Below are 18252 nucleotides of genomic sequence, written 5' to 3'. Positions count from 1 at the left end.
CTGTCTGAATCTTGGTTTTGGCTCAGGTCACAATCTTAATTGTGAGATCAAGTTGTGCTTTGGGCTCCGTGCTCAGCAATGGAGCCTACTTGAGATTCTCTCTCTCTCTCTCTCTCTCTCTCTCTTCCCCTCTGCCCCACTTGTGCACTCTCCCTCTCTCTCAAAATAAATTTTTAAAAAATATAAAAATTGTAATGATGACATGAAGGAATTGCAATTAAAAACAGTTAAGTAGAAGGTATAGGGCCATTTACTAAAAAAAGTAAAAAGTGAGGAGGATGATCTGACTATGTGAGAGAAATTGGAGGGCCCATGTAAAACCTGCATATTTTAATTACAGAAGGCTGATATAATAGTTTTTCATAGCAAACACTTACTATATGATTCCCTGTATTTGAAAGTTGCTAAGAGAGTAGTACTTTTATTATTCAGGATTAACAAAAACAACTTGTTTTTCCCCAGCTTGGTAACTTCTTTAGTTAAAAATTAGGTTTACTGGTATAATTCAAATAAGTCTTATGTTACTGAAACAGTTTTCCCAGATATGATTTCCTGGGTGAAGATTTTGTAAAGATCGGTGACTAGAAATCCATTTTGATATTGAGTAGATTGAGTAATTACTAAATTCTCAATTCCATTTTCAAAGCAGACACACATATATGCCCACTTAATTAAAGAGAAATATTATCTTACCCCGCCAAAAACAATTGGCCTAAGAATCATGCACCAATTTACACCATCTCGGTTGAACAGAATAAAGGACCATGCAGTTTTTAATATATGCATGAATAAGCTGGTTCTTTCAGGGAAGATTTTTAACGCTTAAGCCATAGATGTGTAAAAGAGCATCAGTGTAAGATTGTTACTGGCAATTACATCAGATGTCTCTGAAGAGTGTCCAGGCATGTGTGAAGAAAAGAATATTATTCTTTCCTCATTTCCTTTGCTAGCATCAACAGCAGGCTGCTGATTTTCAGATAATTATGGATTGCATGATGAAGGAAACAGGCATATTTTTTCATAGAAAATGAGATTGAGGTGCCAACAAAGTCTGGAAGATTCTGTAATGTGATGTGACTGCTGTCAGGAGCACAACTAGCTGAAATTAAATATATTGGCTACCAACAAAACTGGCAAAGTGAAAAAGTGTAGATGCAAAGCATAGAAGGGCTGTCTAAAGTGTCTGATTTTGTATATGCATGTATCCCTCCAAGGACATGCTGCCTCATGTTAACCTGTGTGTTTCAAGCAAATAATATGCATCTTGTCATAAGAAGACACCCAATACTTTGTTTTATAGGTGATGTCAAAGAACAGAAATATCTTTATCACAGCACCATGTGATAAAACTATTAATGCTATTATTATTATTATTCCACAAAAGAGGCTACAATACAGAGTTACAGTGACAGGAAGCTGACTTTATGGGTGAGATCCAGAGCCAAATCCAGATTATCTTCTACCCAAGCATGTTAGTGCTTTTTCCTACTCTGTTTTGAATATAAATAGAACTTTATTTATTAATGTTCAGAATCATTTACAAAAGTAAAGAAAAATCCTCTAGAGTTTATAAAAAGCCATTTATGGAAGCTAATATTTTAATGACAATAAAATACTATTAAGTCTAAATAGTTAATAGTAAATCTTAAAGAGATGAATATAATTTGAGAAGAGAATTGATATAAACAATTATGGGAAGAGTAACCATGTTAAGAAAAAGTATAAAGAAGGTTGCGTGGTGGGTATAGAAGGGGAAAGGACTGCTCAAGTTTGGTTATTGGATCAGTGAATTTTTTTTAAAGTTATTATAGCAATCTAGCCACAAGATTATAAAAATTGAAGTGCTATGGAAAAGTATCAAGTGTAAAGTATGCATAATTATAAGTAATATTCTGTGAAGGCAGTCACTTTGGGCCTTCTTCCTATTTAGCTATTCTAGTTGGTTCTTTGTAAGTCTAAACAATAGATTCATACTCAGGGGTAATATTCAATATTCTTAACAACTAGTGCAGCAAAAGCACATCCCTGTCTGAATGAATGCTCACTAGTCCTGAAGTTATATTTCTCCCCTGAGTACCAGCTCTGTTTATATTTCTGTTGCTTAATTTATCATATGACAGCATGAATAAATATAAGTATTTTAATTCATACATGACCTTTTTCCCTCACCTGTTTCCCTTTCCCTTTTACTTATGAGCTTTCATCAGTTTACTTTAAATTTTAATGAGCTTTTCTCTATAGACTATTATGTTGGAAAATCTCTAAAGAATGCCAGTCAATAAGAAGATTTTCTGATGTCTTTTTCTCGATAGATTGATGGATGAATGGGGAGAAGATAGAGCGATATTATATATGTAAAATGGGTTCTTTATTAATATCCTTGTTTAGGTTTTCTTAAGTCCTCTTTTTCATTTACCTGATCTTTCATGGGTTAAATCACTTACCATTGATGTATTTCTGACCTCTTGTGTTTTCTGAAGATGTTAGTTCATCAGTACAGAGGCTCTATTACCTGTCATATTTTTTTGACATTATACTCTTTTTAAAACAAATATTTCTTGTGAATTGAATACTTTTTTATTATTAAAAAAACCCTTCTCTGAATACTTTTTTTGTCCTGAGAAAAACTTGTCTGATAATAAAATTTCTATCTTTATACTATTCCTTCATTTAACACTTGTTTTAACTTTTCTGGATCAATTGTTTACAATGCATCATATAGTAATAACAATAATATTTATCATGATTGCATTCTCAGTAAACATACGTTTCCTCTTCACTCCCACTCATACAATAGACACCCTTCAAATTACAACTACGTAAAAAAAAATAAAACATAAGAACAATGTGAAAGTTGGAGAGAAGACTATCTGGCCAAGGATCTTCAATATAGATCCATGGAACTACATAGTGGTAAGTTACCTGGGTTTTCTTATTAACTCATAGATTCCAGACCTGGAACTGAAGAAGTCGGCAAACTGGGAATTCCAATGGGGTACATTTAAAGAAAAAGCCAATTTATCCCCCAACCAATAAAATCCAATGCTTTTCTGGAGCTACATTTATTGTAATATTAGATGTTCCAGCTTCATTTTTAGAAATACAGAGCAAATCAATTCTCAGTAAAATGAAATAGGCATTTTTAAGTTTTAGATTCTAGGGGATTTTAACTTTATAATGGAAAATATCCTAGAAATAAACTGGATCGATATTTTCTTTAATTTTGATCTGTTTGAAAAAATATAGATCAGGAATTCTATTATAAATCAGCAGGAACAATGGAGTGGATTATTTGTTCTTCTAAATAGACATGAAATGCTCATTGTGCATAAACATATTTTTTCTGTTAATCTTTCAGCCTGGCTAAAGTAATCCACAAGTTGATTGTTGATATGGTATGACAGTGCTGTTACCAGAGATGCAATCTGTTAAATGTCATTTACACAGAAGTACACTCACATTTTGCCTTCAAATGACCATAATCATATAAATTTTGACTATTTATTTTATGCAGAACACAGTCCTATATTTGGTAGGGAATATAAAAGAAAAATAAGATATCTTTTTGTCTTTTGTTCTCAGAATACATAAAATATTATTTACATATTATACCAACAGATGTCAAAATAATGGAGAAAGACATTTAACTATTGCTCTGTATGGTGTGTGTGTGTGTGTGTGTGTGTGTATGCACGTGCATGCACCTGTACCATCACTACTACTTCATAGGATATCTTGAAATCTGGGACTGTGATATCTCACATTTTGTTCTTCTTTTTCAAGATTGCTTTGGCTATTTGGGGTCTTTTGTGATTCTCTACAAACTTTAGGATAGTTCTACTTCTGTGAAAGATGCTATTGGTATTTTGATAGGAATCACATTAAATCTGTAGATTACTTTGGATAGTATAGGCATTTTAACAATATTTGTTCATCCAACCCAAGAGCATAGAACACCTTTCCATTTGTTTGTGTTGTCTTCAGTTTTTTCATCAATGTTTTATAGGTTTCATAGTAAAGGTCTTTTACTCCTTGGTTAAGTTTATTCCTAGATATTTCATTATTTTTGGTGCAATTGTAAATGAGGTTGTTTTCTTGATTTATCTTTCCGCTGTTTAATTCTTAGTGTATAAAAATGCACTGGATTTCTTTAAATTGATTCTCCATTCTGTGACCTTACTGAATTCATTTATCAGTTCTAGCAGTTTTTTTTGCTGCAGTCTTTAGGGTTTTCTATATAGAGTGTCATGCCATCTACAAATAGTACAAGTTTCACTTGTTACCAATTTGAATGACTTTATTCCTTTACCTTATCTGATTCCTGTGGCTAGGACTTCAAGTACTATGTTGAATAAAAGTGGTGAGAGTGGACATCTTTGTCTTGTTCCTGACCTTGGAGAAAAAACTCAGGGTTTTTTTTTTTTTTTTGCCATTGAATATGAGATTTACTGTGGGTTATTCGTACATGGCCTTTATTGTGTTGAGATATATCATCTCTAAACCTACTTTGTTGCAGGATTTAATAATGGATGGATATTATACTTTGGCAAATGCTTTACCTGCATGTATTAAAATGATTATATGGTTTGTATCCTTTCTCTTCTTGATGTGATGTATCACATTGATTTGTAAATACTGAACCATCATTGCATTCTGGGAATTAAGTCCACTTAATCGTGGTAAGTGATTTTTTAAGGTATTGTTGGATTAGGCTTGCTAATATTTTGTTGAGGATTTTTGCATCTATATTCATCAGAGACACTGGCCTATGTGTCTCTTTTTGTAGTGTGTTTAGTTTTGGTATCAAAATAATGCTGGCCTCATAGAATAAATTTGGAAGTTTTCCTTCTTCTACTACTATTTAGAACAGTTAGAGAAGAATAGGTGTTAACTCTTATTTATTTGTTTCGTAGAATTAACCTGTGAAGGTATATGTATCTGGACTTTTGTTTGCTATGAGTTTTTTGATTACTGATTCAACTTCACTGCTGGTAAACAACCTGTTTCAACTTTCGATTTCTTTCTAATTCAGTTTTTGGATGTTACATGTTTCTAGGAATTTATCCACCTCTTCTGGTTGTCCAATTTGTTGATATATAATTATTCATTATATTCTCTTGCAATACTTTATATTTCCGTGGTGTGGGTTGTTTCTCCTTTTTCATTTATGATTTCTGAGTCCTCTCTCTTTCTCTATCAGTCTAGCTAAAAGCTTGTCAATTCAAAAATATAATTTAAAAAAGTTTATCAATTTTGTTGATCTTTCAATCAGTTCCTGTTTTCATTTTACCTCTATTGTTTTTGTTTGCTTGTTTGTTGCTTTTGTTTTTATTTAGTTTCTATTTCATTTATTTCAGCCCTAACCTTTATTATTCCCTTCCTTCTGCTGGTTTGGGATTTTGTTTGTTGTTCTTTTTCTAGCTCTTTAAGTGTAAGGACTGGTTGTTTATTTGAGATTTGTCTTGCTTCTTGAGATAGGTCAATATTGTTATAAACTTCCTCCTTAGAATAGCTTTTCATGTGCCCCAAAGAGTTTGGACTTCTGTGTTTTTATTTTCATTTGTCTCCATTTTTTTTTTAAATTTCCTCTCTGATTTCTTGGTTACCCCATTCATTGCTTAATAACATGTTATTTAACTTCCATGAGAATCTTTACAGATTTTCTTATGGTTGACTTCTAGTTTCACAGCATTGTGGTCAGAAAAGATGAATGGTATGTTTTTAACCTTTTTAAATTTGTTGAGACTTTGTTCATAGTCTAATATGTGCTCTATTTTAGAAAATGTTTCACGTGTACTTAAAAGAACGTGTATTCTGCTGTTTTACAATGGAAATTTTCTGAATATATTTGTTAAATCGATCTAGTCCAATGTGTCATTCAAAGGCACTGTTTCTTTGTTGATTTTCTGTTTAAATGATCTTTCCATTGACGTAAATACAGTATTAAAGTCCCCTACTCTTATTATATTATTGTCTTTTAGGTCCTCTATGTTTGTTATTAACTGTTTTATGTATTAGGGTGCTTTCATGTTCGGTGTATACATTTTTACAACTGTTATATCTTCTTCTTGTACTTTCCTTTTATTATTATATAGTGTCCTTCTTTGTCTCTTGTTACAGCCTTTGTTAAAACCTATTTTGTCCAATGTAAGTATGGCTACCCAGCTTACTTTTTGCATCCGTGTGCATGATAAATGCTTCTCTATCCTTTCACTTTCAATCTACATGTGTCTTTAGGTCTGAAATGAGTCTCTTGTAGGCAGCATATAGATGCATCTTGGTTTTATTTGGGGGGGATTGTGGCTTTTTTTTTTTTTTTGCTTTTTTTGCTTTTTTACATTTCATCACCCTATGTGTTTTGATTGGACTGTTTAGCCCATTTAAATTCCAAATAATTATTTATAAGTATGCATTTTTTGCCATTTTGTTCCTTATTTTATAATTGCTTTTTTAGTTCTTCTCAGTTCCTTTCTTCCCTTACTCTCTTCTATTACAATTAGTTGGCTTTTGTGAAGCATATATTTGGATTTCTTTCTCTCTGTTTTTTGCGTATTACTGGTTTTTGATTTGTGATTTCCATTAGGTTTGTATAGAACATCATATGCATATAGCAGTCTATATCAAGTTGATGGCCACTTAAATTTGAACCCATTCTTATTGCTCTCCCCAACACCATGTTTCAGGTACATGGTATCATACTTTTTATCTTTTTATTCTGTGAGTCTTTTGGCTGATTTTTATAGATATACTTATTTTTAATGATGTGCTTTTTATTTTCCTAACTCTTACTTATAGTCCTTTCCACTCAGAGTACCGCTTAACATTTCTTATAGTGCTTGTTTAGTGGTGATGAATTCCTTTAACTTTTGTTTTCCTGAGAAACTCTTTAACTCTCTTTCTATTCTGAATAAAGGATAGAGTATTCTTTGCTGCATATTTTATTTGTTTTGTTTTGTTTTTTTTTTTCTTTTAGCACTTTGAATACATCATGCTTCTTCTTTCTGGCCAGCAAAGTTTCTGCTAAAAAATCAGCTGATAGCTTTATGGGGTTTCCCTTGTATATAACTGTTTTGTTGCTTTTAAAATTCACTCTCTATTTCTTTAAAATTTATTTATTTTGGAGAGAGAGAGAGAGAGAACTCTCAAGTAGGGGAGGGGCAAAGAGAGAGAGGGAGAGAGAGAATCTCACGTATGCTACATGCTGCCAGCATGAAGCTTGACCAGGACCCAAACTCACAAACTGTGAGATCATGACCTGAGCCAAAATTGAGAGTTATAGCTTAACTGATTGAGGTATGCAGGCAAACCCAAAGTCTCTTCATCATTGCTTTTTGCCATTTTAATGACCATGTGTCCTGATGTAGACTTTCTAGGATTGATTTTATTGGGAGCTTTCTGTGCTTCCTGGATCAGGATTTGTTTCTTCTCTAGATTAAGTAAGTTTTTAGCTATTATCTCTTCAAATACATTTTCTTGCCTGCTTTTCTCTCTCTTCTCCTGCTGGGATCCCTGTAATGCAAATGTTGTTATGCCTGATGGTGTGGTTGAGTTTCTTTAATCTATTCTAATTCTTTATTAATGTTTATTCTTTCTGTGTTCAGCTTGATTGTTTTCCATTACTCTGTTCTCCAAGTCACTGACCCGTTCTTCTGCTTCCTCTGCTCTCCTATTTATTCCCTCTACTCTATTTTTAATTGCAGTTATTGAGTACTTCATCTCTGATTGGTGCTTTTTTATGTTTTCTATCTCTTTGTTGAGTCTTATTGAGATTCTTCACTCGTTTGTTAAGTCCAATATCTTTATGACCATTACTTTAAATTCTCTACCAGAGATATTACTTATCTTCATTTCATTTAGCTCTCTTGCTGTGATTTTATCCTGTTCTTTCATTTGGGGCATATTACTCTCTCTCTTCATTTTGTCTATCTCTCTGTACCTGTTAGGAATGATAGCTATGTCTCCTGCTTTTGCTAGTAGTGGCCTTATAAAAATCAGTTCAGGGGGCACCTGGGTGGCTTAGTCAGTTGGGCGTCCGATTTTCGCTTAGGTCATGATCTCGCTGTTTGTGGGTTCGGGCCCCGCGTCGGGGTCTGTGCTGACTGCCAGCTCAGAGCCTGGAGCCTGTTTCAGAGTCTGTGACTCCCTCTCTCTCTGACCCTTTCCTGCTCATGCTGCCGCTCTCTCTCTCTCTCCTAGAAATAAATAAAAACATTAAAAAATTAAAAAAAAAAAAAAAAAAGAGTTCAGTAGTGCCCTGTAATGCAATATCCCCTGTTAACCAGAATCTGGCACTTCAGGGGCATCTCCTATGTGTATTACATGTGCCCTACTGTTGTGGCTGAGCCACTTTTACCTCCAGTCATGTGTCATGGCTCTCTTTCCCTATTGTGGGTAGGGTTTGGTCCTTGTGTTCTAAGTAGGTCCATATGTGACCACCTTGTGCTTAACTTGAGTCAGACCAAGTGTTTGCAAGAGCTGCAGTGGCATTGAACTATAGGTTATTCTCTTGTATTATCCCCTGGGAGGTTTTCGTTGGTGAGCAGGGCCTATAGTCAGACCAAATGTCTGACCCAGTCCACTACTAGGGCTGCAATGGAACTTATCTTCTGTGTGCTTATCTTCTGCTCATCCCCAAACATAAGTCACTTTGGAACCCCTATTAGGGCTGCTTGCACAATGTCATGCTTGTGGTTCCACTTTGAACATACTGTTGCTGAAACTGGGCTGGAGGGGCTGAGTCCCTAGAAGCAAAGGTGTGTGGTGTTGGCAAGGTTTGCACAGGTCTGCTGTGGGAGGAAACTTGGTGCTGTTGTGGAAAACTGCTGAGGACATGTTGGAGGTCACAGGGGTGGGACATACTATTAGCAAGCTATGTGAAGAGTATTGGAACTACACTGATTCCCACAGGTGTCAGTGTATCTAGGTTAGAGGGAGGTAAAGGAAAATAGTGGCCACAAGGTCTTTTGTTCTTGGAGAAGTCTCCCAAAGATCCCTGCCTCTCCAGCACATGCTCTGAGATTAGTAAACAAATCTCCTTCCTATATACACCAGGCATTTTTCAAACTGCTGCTTCTATGCTGTATCTTAGTGGAGCTCTTTGCTGTGCTGTCTCTGTAAGGTCAGGGACTCAGTTTCATCTTGCCCTCTTGTTTCCCAGAGCAGAGCTGCTGATTTTTAAATATCCAGGCATTCAGCCTCACTGAAGTACAAACTTGTGATGTTAATACCCTCTGGTTTTCAAAACCAAATGTTATGAGGATTCATCTTCCTAATTCAGGTCTCTGTGCTGGGGTGCCCAGTGTGGGTTCTGCTCCTCTCCTTTCTCCATAATTGGCATGGATCTGTCTCCCCCAGACAGTCTTGTGGGTCATTTTGCTTCCAGAGCACATGTCTTCCCTTCTTACCAGTTTTGATGTGGCCTCTTCTCTACCTTTAGCTGTGGAGAATGTTTTGTCAGTCTTTGGGGTGTTTTCTGAGTTATTTACACTGATGTGGGTATTATCTGGTTGTATTCATGGAACAAGGTGAATTTAGAATCCTCCTACTCTGCTATCTTTTCTGGAAATCCTTTGATTTTTGTATTTCTTATTAGAATTATCTTCAACATGATGGACTCACAATACATTTTCACTCAATATGTTCCATGCACTAAGAAATAATAAGAGCTGATGAACCCCACATTCAACCTCTTCGCATAGAGGATCTCCCATGACTTTCTTGGGATGTTATCATTTACCATATGAGATGCACAGCAACTGAGCATCTGGCATGTAAATCTGCACAGGTACAAGAGAATGTGTAAAATTTATTTTTTTTCTTTTCTCATAAAAACATACATATGAATTGAACTCATAATATTTCCCTTCTATATTCTAATAAGTTACTTTTGCCACCACTAACACATATAGGCACCATTCTGGAAACCAATGACATAGGGTATACATGGAATAGGAACAGTTAGAAAGGAGAGATGGATTTTGGCATATTTGGGAACATCTTTTAAAAAGAAGAGATGACAGAGCTGGATATAAGCAAATTTGATATAACTTTAATACTGGTGATAAATGAAATAGCACTTGATGAATATTTAGCAACAAGTACCAAAAGTATAACTGGAAACCATGGGATAGAATGGCCTAAGTAGACAAGATATTTTTGTCATGAAAATGTATTACTCAGGATAACAAGCAGTTCAGTGATTTTTGTTTGTTTGCCCATTCTTCTTTTTTTTTAATTTAGATTTTTGTTTTTAGAGTAGCTTAGGTTCCCAGAAACAATGTGGAAAAATAAAGATATTTCCTATATATCCTCAGCCTCCATGTATGGATAGCTTCCGCTATAATCAACATCCTCCACTAGCATGTTATATTTGCTACAATTAATGACCCTGTACTGACATATCATTACCACCCAAATTTCCTTGTTTACATTATGGTTCAATCTTGGTATTGTACATAGTATGGGTTGAGACAAATGTATAATGACACATATCCATCATTCTGATATCAGATTTTTTCCATGACTTAAAAATACTTTGTACTCTGTCCATTCTTCTTTCCCTACCTCCAGTTTTAGTTCTTCCCTCTCTATATACCTTTTATTTCCTTTTTTTTGTCTTATTGAATTCAGTATAACTTCCAATATTATGGTTAGAAGGAGTGGTGAAAGGAAATATCCTAGCCCAGTACCTGAGCTTAGTAGCAAAGCATCAAGTTCCTTACCATTAAGTCTGATATTAGCTGTAGGTTTTTGCAGTTGTTCTTTGTCAAGCTGAGGAAGTCACCTCTATTCCTAGCTTACTTAGAGTTTTTACCATGAATAAGTGCTACTCGATGACTTTTCAATAAAACTTATTTCTTACATAAAACTCACTCCCCAGGTTCAGGTGTCTCTCCAGTATAGTTCTCCTCTATGTAGTGACTCAACATTTAGTTTTGTTCTTGACAATCTCAAAATCAACAAATATGGTAATAACTACTTTGAGAGAAAAAAGCACAAGAAACTGAATGTCCCTTCTTAAGTATTTATTTCTGAAAACTATGTTTAAACTAAAGGAAGTTGCCTAGTCATGCTTATTTTCACAACGGCAGAAAAATATAAGACTCCAGGTCTCTGAATGATGAATAAATCCAGATATTTTGGTAAATAATAGTAATGTATGACATTAAATTTTAATATATACTGATAGATTCAGTTTTGGAACTTCATAAAAATATGAAGGATGAGAATTAATAAAAACGGGCAACAGAAAACAACTAACAACAATGGAGCAGAGATCTATAATAATCCTCACCAAGGCAGGAAAACATTGCAACTGACATGACAATAAAATGTTTATAGGAACCTTTTACAGTAATGGAAAAACATGAGATTATATTAACCATTTGCAACTATTAGCTTTCTTAATTACAAAGATTATTTTACACTTTTTGAAAAGAGCTATGGATACTGTACTGAGTAAGTTTAAATTTTGGAGAAAAAAACAAAAAAGTAATTGGTCATAAGCAAGCTAGTACTTATAGTTAGGGTAGTCATTTTAACTTGAGAATGTTCACTATTTCTTATAATTAACTAACACAATTCTTAAATACATTATTCATTTCAAATTTTATATTTCGATAAAGCAATAACAACAGTAAATCTTATATAGAATAATTCCTATATATTTCTTAATGGCAATAGTATTTGCAAGCATAAAGGGAACATCTGAAGGCCATGATGCTAGATATTATTTGCAGATGATAGGCCTGAAAATGAAAGCTGAAAATAAATCTTTATGAATTAGAGATGACTCTAATCAGGTTTTTAAAAGAATTTTAATATCTGTCAATTAAAATGACTAATGATTTAAAGAGATTACAAATTGCAACATAAAAGACATCTCAGGTAACAGTTAAGAACATAATACTAAAAGTAAGTAAAAAGGCTCAACACCTACAGATACATTTAACAGAAGGCATTACAACCTGGAGCATTTCTGAGTGCATACTGTGCAACTAGACAGGGTTGTGATTTGCTGTGAGAAGTATTATGTTTCAAATAAATTGAAGAGTTCATAAACATCATAAGAATATATTACTTAGAAACTATGCCTATTATTTAGTATCAATACTAAAAGCTGTGAATCTCTGACATGCTGATTCCTAGTTTCATATTAGAAATCAACTCAACAAAACTTAACATCTTTTTGGAACTTTGCAGCCTTCAAGTGTCTGTTCCTAAAATCAACAAATACTCATGAAGCATTTCTGAAATGCACATATATGTTGTATAATACAGCAACTATGACCACATTAAACAAGACTAAGTGAATTTGTTAATTAAAGCTGTATTATTCCATATTTTATTTTCTCTTCAAAAATTTTAATTAAATATTTGTTAAACAATGTTATGTTAATGACAAATAACAAAAGAAATAATGATGCCAAAAAACTCCTTGGAATGTAGTTAATATATAAGTCTAAATAGTAAATATTCAAGGTAATCAGGTCAGTTGGTTTTTATTTGAGGTATGTTACCATGGGAAATGTTAATACTGGTGGTTAATTAACTCAAGTTATCCCAGATAATGATTTCTGGCCTAAGAATATTTCTATATTCTTTTTAGGCTGCTGGTGGATGGATGGTCTCATACTGAGAATTACTAAAAAGGAAAAGAGGAAATTGGGGAATGCAGATGAATAAATGAAAGAAAACAATAGAAAAGCAAACATGGAGGACTTTGAAATGAAGCTTGGGAAGAGTTGAAGAATTTAAGGGAAGGATTATTGGCCTTAGAATAGATGGATGATAAAAAGATTCATGTTAGATGTGGCTGAGTCACACATGCTTTGGTCTTTATCTCTGACACTCAGAATCTGGAAGGCAAAAGCTCATTATGAAGTAAACTATATGCTGGATATTTACAAATAGAATAATCTACTCAAAGAAATGTTAGTTAACATTAGTATTAGCTGAAAGAAAATGTAAAAGAATTATAAAATATTTATTTTCATAGTAGGAGACAGAAAGAAACCTTACCAAAATTCTATAACCACATGGGAACTTAAGTGTCCAGAGAAATCCCCAATACTTCAAACAACTAGGATGTTAACTTCTAGGCATGATACAGTAACAGGGAGTAAATGTACTATTTCTTCCATTGTACACAACTAGAAAACTAGATAAGACACGTGAAACTAATGTCTCATTGGAAAGCAGGCCAGACAAGATGATTGAGAAAAGAGAAACAAATAAGATGAGCCCTACAATTGTCCCATCTAACTGCCTACAAAGAGCTTCAGGGCAACTACCTAAGGAAGGAAACAAAAATGGAGTCCAGAGCTGTCTCTGAGTTGAGGAAATAGCTTAAGAGTTTGAGGAGGTCAAGGAACTAGAAATCATAAGACAGAGTAGCAGAGAACTGTATAGAGACAGCCCCTCACATGCACAGGGGTCCCTTCAAATCTTCATCAGAGCACTGGTCAGCACAAGTATGCGAGAAAATTTCCAAGGCAGGGAAAAGCCCTTGGAAAGGAGTAGATGGAAAAATCCCCAGACCTTACAAAGTACGAGGAAATATTCCTGCTTTCACTATCCAGAGTGGAAAACTTTCTAATAAGCTTGGCATCAAATAGAGTCTGCAAACTGTTATTTCTGGAGTAGTAGGGCCAGATTAGACTTAGAACAAAGACTATTAGGATAGGGCTGACCTAACAAAGCTGAAATGCAAGCCTCAAAAAATAAAAACAGTTTATACCTATCTTATCTAAAGTCAAGAAGAAAACTCAAAGGGAATTAAAAGAACACAAAATTTTAGAAATCTATCACCTAACAATGTTGAATTTTACAATGTCTGGCATCCATAAAAAGTATGCATAGAAACAAAAAGAAGTACATGTGATACTAAGGAGAAAAACAATCAATTAAAATGACCCCTCAAATGATACAGATGATTAGATTAGTATTAAAGGACACTAGTATGGTTATTTTAAATAATACTCCATACAATTGAGAAAGAAGAGGAACACGGGAGTATGTAAAACATATAAACAACCCCCTATTGAACCCTTAGAGATGAAACACACAGTATCTGAGATGAAATATACTTGGTGGAATTAACATCAGATCACATGCTGCTGGGGAGATTTGTGAACATGAAGGGGTAGGCATAGAAATAATCCAAAATGAAACAAAAAGAGAAACACTACTGAAAAAAACATTAACAGAGCACCAATGAGTTATGAGACAACTTCAAATGGCCTCATATAAATATATTTGGAATCTGAGAGGAAAAGAGAGGATCATAAGAAAATACTTGTAGGAAAAATGTGGAAAAACTATAAATTCAACAAAAAAATAAACCCATGGATCTAAGAAGCTCAATGAACCACTTCCAGAAGAAATATGAAAAAGAAATACAACAAAGAACATCAAAATCAAGCCACTTAAAAGAGAGATAAAGAAGACCTCTTATTTATTTATTTTTTAAGTTTATATAATTATTTTGAGTTATTTTTTTAAATTTATATTATTATTTTGAGAGATAGTTTGAGACAGGGCAGGGGAGGGACAGAGAGAGAGAGAGAAACAGAATCCCAAGCAGGCTTCAAGCTCTCAGTGAGAAACCCAACATGGGTCTCAAACTCACAACCAGTGAGATCATCACCTGAGCTAAGATCAAGAGTCCAAGGCTTAACCCACTGAGCCACCCAGGAGCCCAGATATTTTTTTAAAAAATGTTAAAAGTGCATGAGGGAGAGGCACCTGAGTGGTTCAGTAAGTTAAATTTCTAATTCTTGATTTCAGCTCAAGTCACGATCTCACATGTGAGACTGAGCCCAGAAGGGGGTTCTGGGCTGACAGTGCAGAGCCTGTTTGGGATTCTCTCTCTCTCTCTGTCTCTGTACCTCCCCCAGTTGTTCTTGCTCTCTCTCTCAACATAAGTAAATAAACTTTTAAAAAAGTACATGGGGGATAAAAGATACACTACAAACAAAATAACAAAGTTAGAAATGAGGGGAAAGTTTGTATCCTAAGAACAGTGTATACAAAAAAAAAATTAAGAAAACAATACCATTCACAGAAGAATTTATATATTTAAACTTATAAAATATTGATGAAAAAGACATAAATAAAAGGTAAAAAATCCTTTATTCATGGATGGAAAGAATTAGCATTGTTAAATGTCAATTCTACCCAATTCAATATACAAGTTTAATGCTCTCCCTGTCAAAATCCCTGTGACATTTTCCAGAAAATTTTGTATGGAACCATAAATTATCCCAAATACCTAAAGCAATCTTAAGCAAAAAGAATGAAGCTGGAGGCATCACTGCATAGCATAAGCATAAAGAATCCTGCATAGCAAAAGAAACCATCAACAAATGAAAAGACAATCTACAGAATGGAATATTTGCATATCATATATCTGATAAAGTGTCAATATTAAAAAAATATAAAGAACTAATACAACTCAATTAAAACAACAAAAAGCCCAATTAAGAAAAAAAGGCAAAGGACCTGAATAAGAAACCTAGATTCATTACTTTGACTTCTCTGTGTTATATCAGCAGACACAAACATTTTAGAATTTGAGTGTTGTAAGCCAAAATTTCTAAAACTATTTATCTCAATATACTTTTACCATTAAAATAATTTGTGTCTAATGCAAAGCAGTCAATACTACTAAGATCTCTTCAACTTCTACACTATCTGATAAAAAGTAGCAATAGAAACTCCTAAAATAAATGAAAATGTTTTAATTTTGTATTTGACTTTTATATCTGGATTTAATGCCAATTTTTTAAAAGTTTAGAACGTTATATAGTTAAAGTGTCTAAATCTAATAGCTTTGAAATATATGAGATGTTCAGAGATAGTAATAACACTGTTATTTGGAAATGTGAATGAAGCGCAAACAGGCATCAAACGCATTCTGTTTGGTTTTACAAAGCATTTTAGAGCCCAAGCAGGGCCAAGATCCAGCACACACTAGGAACACACAGACACACACATAGAATCTAGCTGTGCACATAATGAAAAGTGCTGGGTGATTCCAATTATTGCATAGGCTTCCTGTTGTCTCCAGGTTAGTCATGCATGAAGAGCACATCAGAAACAGAAAGGGAGCTGTACACATACATCTTCTTTCTATGCAATTTCGATTTCAAATATCTACCTCATCTCAGACACTATAACAATTTCTTGATAATGAATCTAAAACAAGCATGACGTAGAAAACTAAAACTGAAGAAGCGAAAGTCTAATATGAGAGAAACCCTCGTATGTTCATTGAATATGGATATGTGAGATTTTCATCTGTTTTCCTAATAGATGTACAATGCACTGGGCTCATCCAGGAGAATGTAAGTAGTATAATTAAGCAACTGTTAATTTCCATAAGTCCTAGATACAATTAAGTATTTAAATATATATATTTACATGTATTTTAAGCTACTGAGAAATCCTTTAAAACTTTCATGGAAGCCATCCAGGAAAGTCAATTTAGCAGAAGTTGAAACTTCTTTTTTCCTGATTTTCAAACGGTATATTCTCGTCTACAATATGCTTTTAAAAGATCTGTCTCTTGGTTCTCGGAATTTTCTATACCTCTAGCTATCTCTCTGCCAAAGGATTTTCATATTTGAATCTATTATTTACCATTTTCACCTACTCCAAGTATATTTGAATTATCTGAATTATTTTCCTTTACTCAAACCTGTATATATAATATACATATGATATGTATGACAAATGATATACAGTTAATGAATAGCACAGTATGGGCTGCTCAGGTCCACTTACACTAGCGCTAAACTTTTAAAATAAATGTTTGTTTTCTTTTCACTCATCTAGTAGAATTAAGTTGTTTGAAGAAGCAATTTGGTTGAGGCCTAAGTGTTTAAATTTTCCTGTGGGCACACTGGCATTTAGCTTATAATTTTTCATTTGAGATATCATGATGCAAAAAGTATTTTATCCTTGACATTGGCAGCTTTAAACAATAATAATAAGTGACAATAGTAATGAAGCAAGATGGTTCTTTTTCTTTTTAAACTTTTGTTAATGTTAATTTATTTTTGAGAGAGAGAGTGTGTGTGTGAGCAGGGAAGGGGCAGAGAGGGAAGGAGACAGAGAATCTGAAGCAGGCTCCATGCTCCCAGCTGTCAGCACAGAGCCCAATGTGGGGCCTGAACTCATGAACCTTGAAATCATAACCAGAGCTGAAGTTGGACGCTTAACCAACTGAGCCACCCAGGTGCCCCAAGGTGGTTCTTTTTCTATCCCATTTGATAAACCAAAGCATATCTTATGATTCCATGACTCAAAACTTATGTCAGTCATTTCAGGGCTAAAGCTTATTTTTAAGAAAGGATGCTAAATTCTCTGAATCACTAGGTCCTAATTAGGCTAGACCAGCGATAGGATAACATGATTTATTCTCTCCACATTCCATTATAGCAGATAACATGAAAGAAAAAAATTCATCAGTTTATACTGGTGTATATACACATCATATTTCTATTATCAAGTTCTATAAATTTTGAATCTCAGGCCATGGGCAATTTTAAGATCAAGTTTGCATTTCAGAACAAAAAGGGGTAAATTAAAGGATGGATTATTGGTCTTCTGAAATAACATAAGCAAGAAATGGAATGAACCTGAGTTATGACACTAGCAGTAGGGATGAAAAGAAAATTAATATAGCAATGATGTAGAATTGAACAGTGATATAGAAACTGGATATTTAAGACTAGTGCTCAAGAGGGTCCCAACTAGGAAGTGCACGCTTTCACATGATACACGTGTAGATAGTAGTACGTGGGGATAGGCAAGATTTACTAGAATTAAGCATAAATAATTAATAATAGCAGACAAAGATAGGTAGTACCATGAGAGTAAAGAAAAGCAATAGAAAAAGATAGAAAGGAGAATCAGAAAGAAGATATCACCAGAGTAAAGAATATAAGAAAGGGGTGCCTGGGTGGCACTGTTGGTTGAGTGCTGGTGACTCAGTTGGTTGAGCGTCTACTTGGGCTCAAGTTGTGATCTCATGGTTCCTGAGTTCAAGCCCTGCATCCTGCTAGCTGCTGTCAGCGAGGAGACTGCTTCGGATCCTCGGATCCCCTGTCCCCTTCTCTCTATCCCTTCCCTCCTTGCACTTTCTTTCTATCAAAAATAAATAACCATTAAAAAAACAGTATAAGAAGGAAGAAAGCAGAGAGGAGGTGGCAAGATGGCGGAGAAGTAAGGAGCTCCGTACTTGCACTC

The sequence above is a fragment of the Hyaena hyaena genome, unplaced genomic scaffold (assembly GCF_003009895.1).
Source record: "Hyaena hyaena isolate Hyena2069 unplaced genomic scaffold, ASM300989v1 scaffold_955, whole genome shotgun sequence".
Taxonomy (NCBI): Eukaryota; Metazoa; Chordata; class Mammalia; order Carnivora; family Hyaenidae; genus Hyaena; species Hyaena hyaena.
This window is presented reverse-complemented; position numbering follows the sequence as displayed.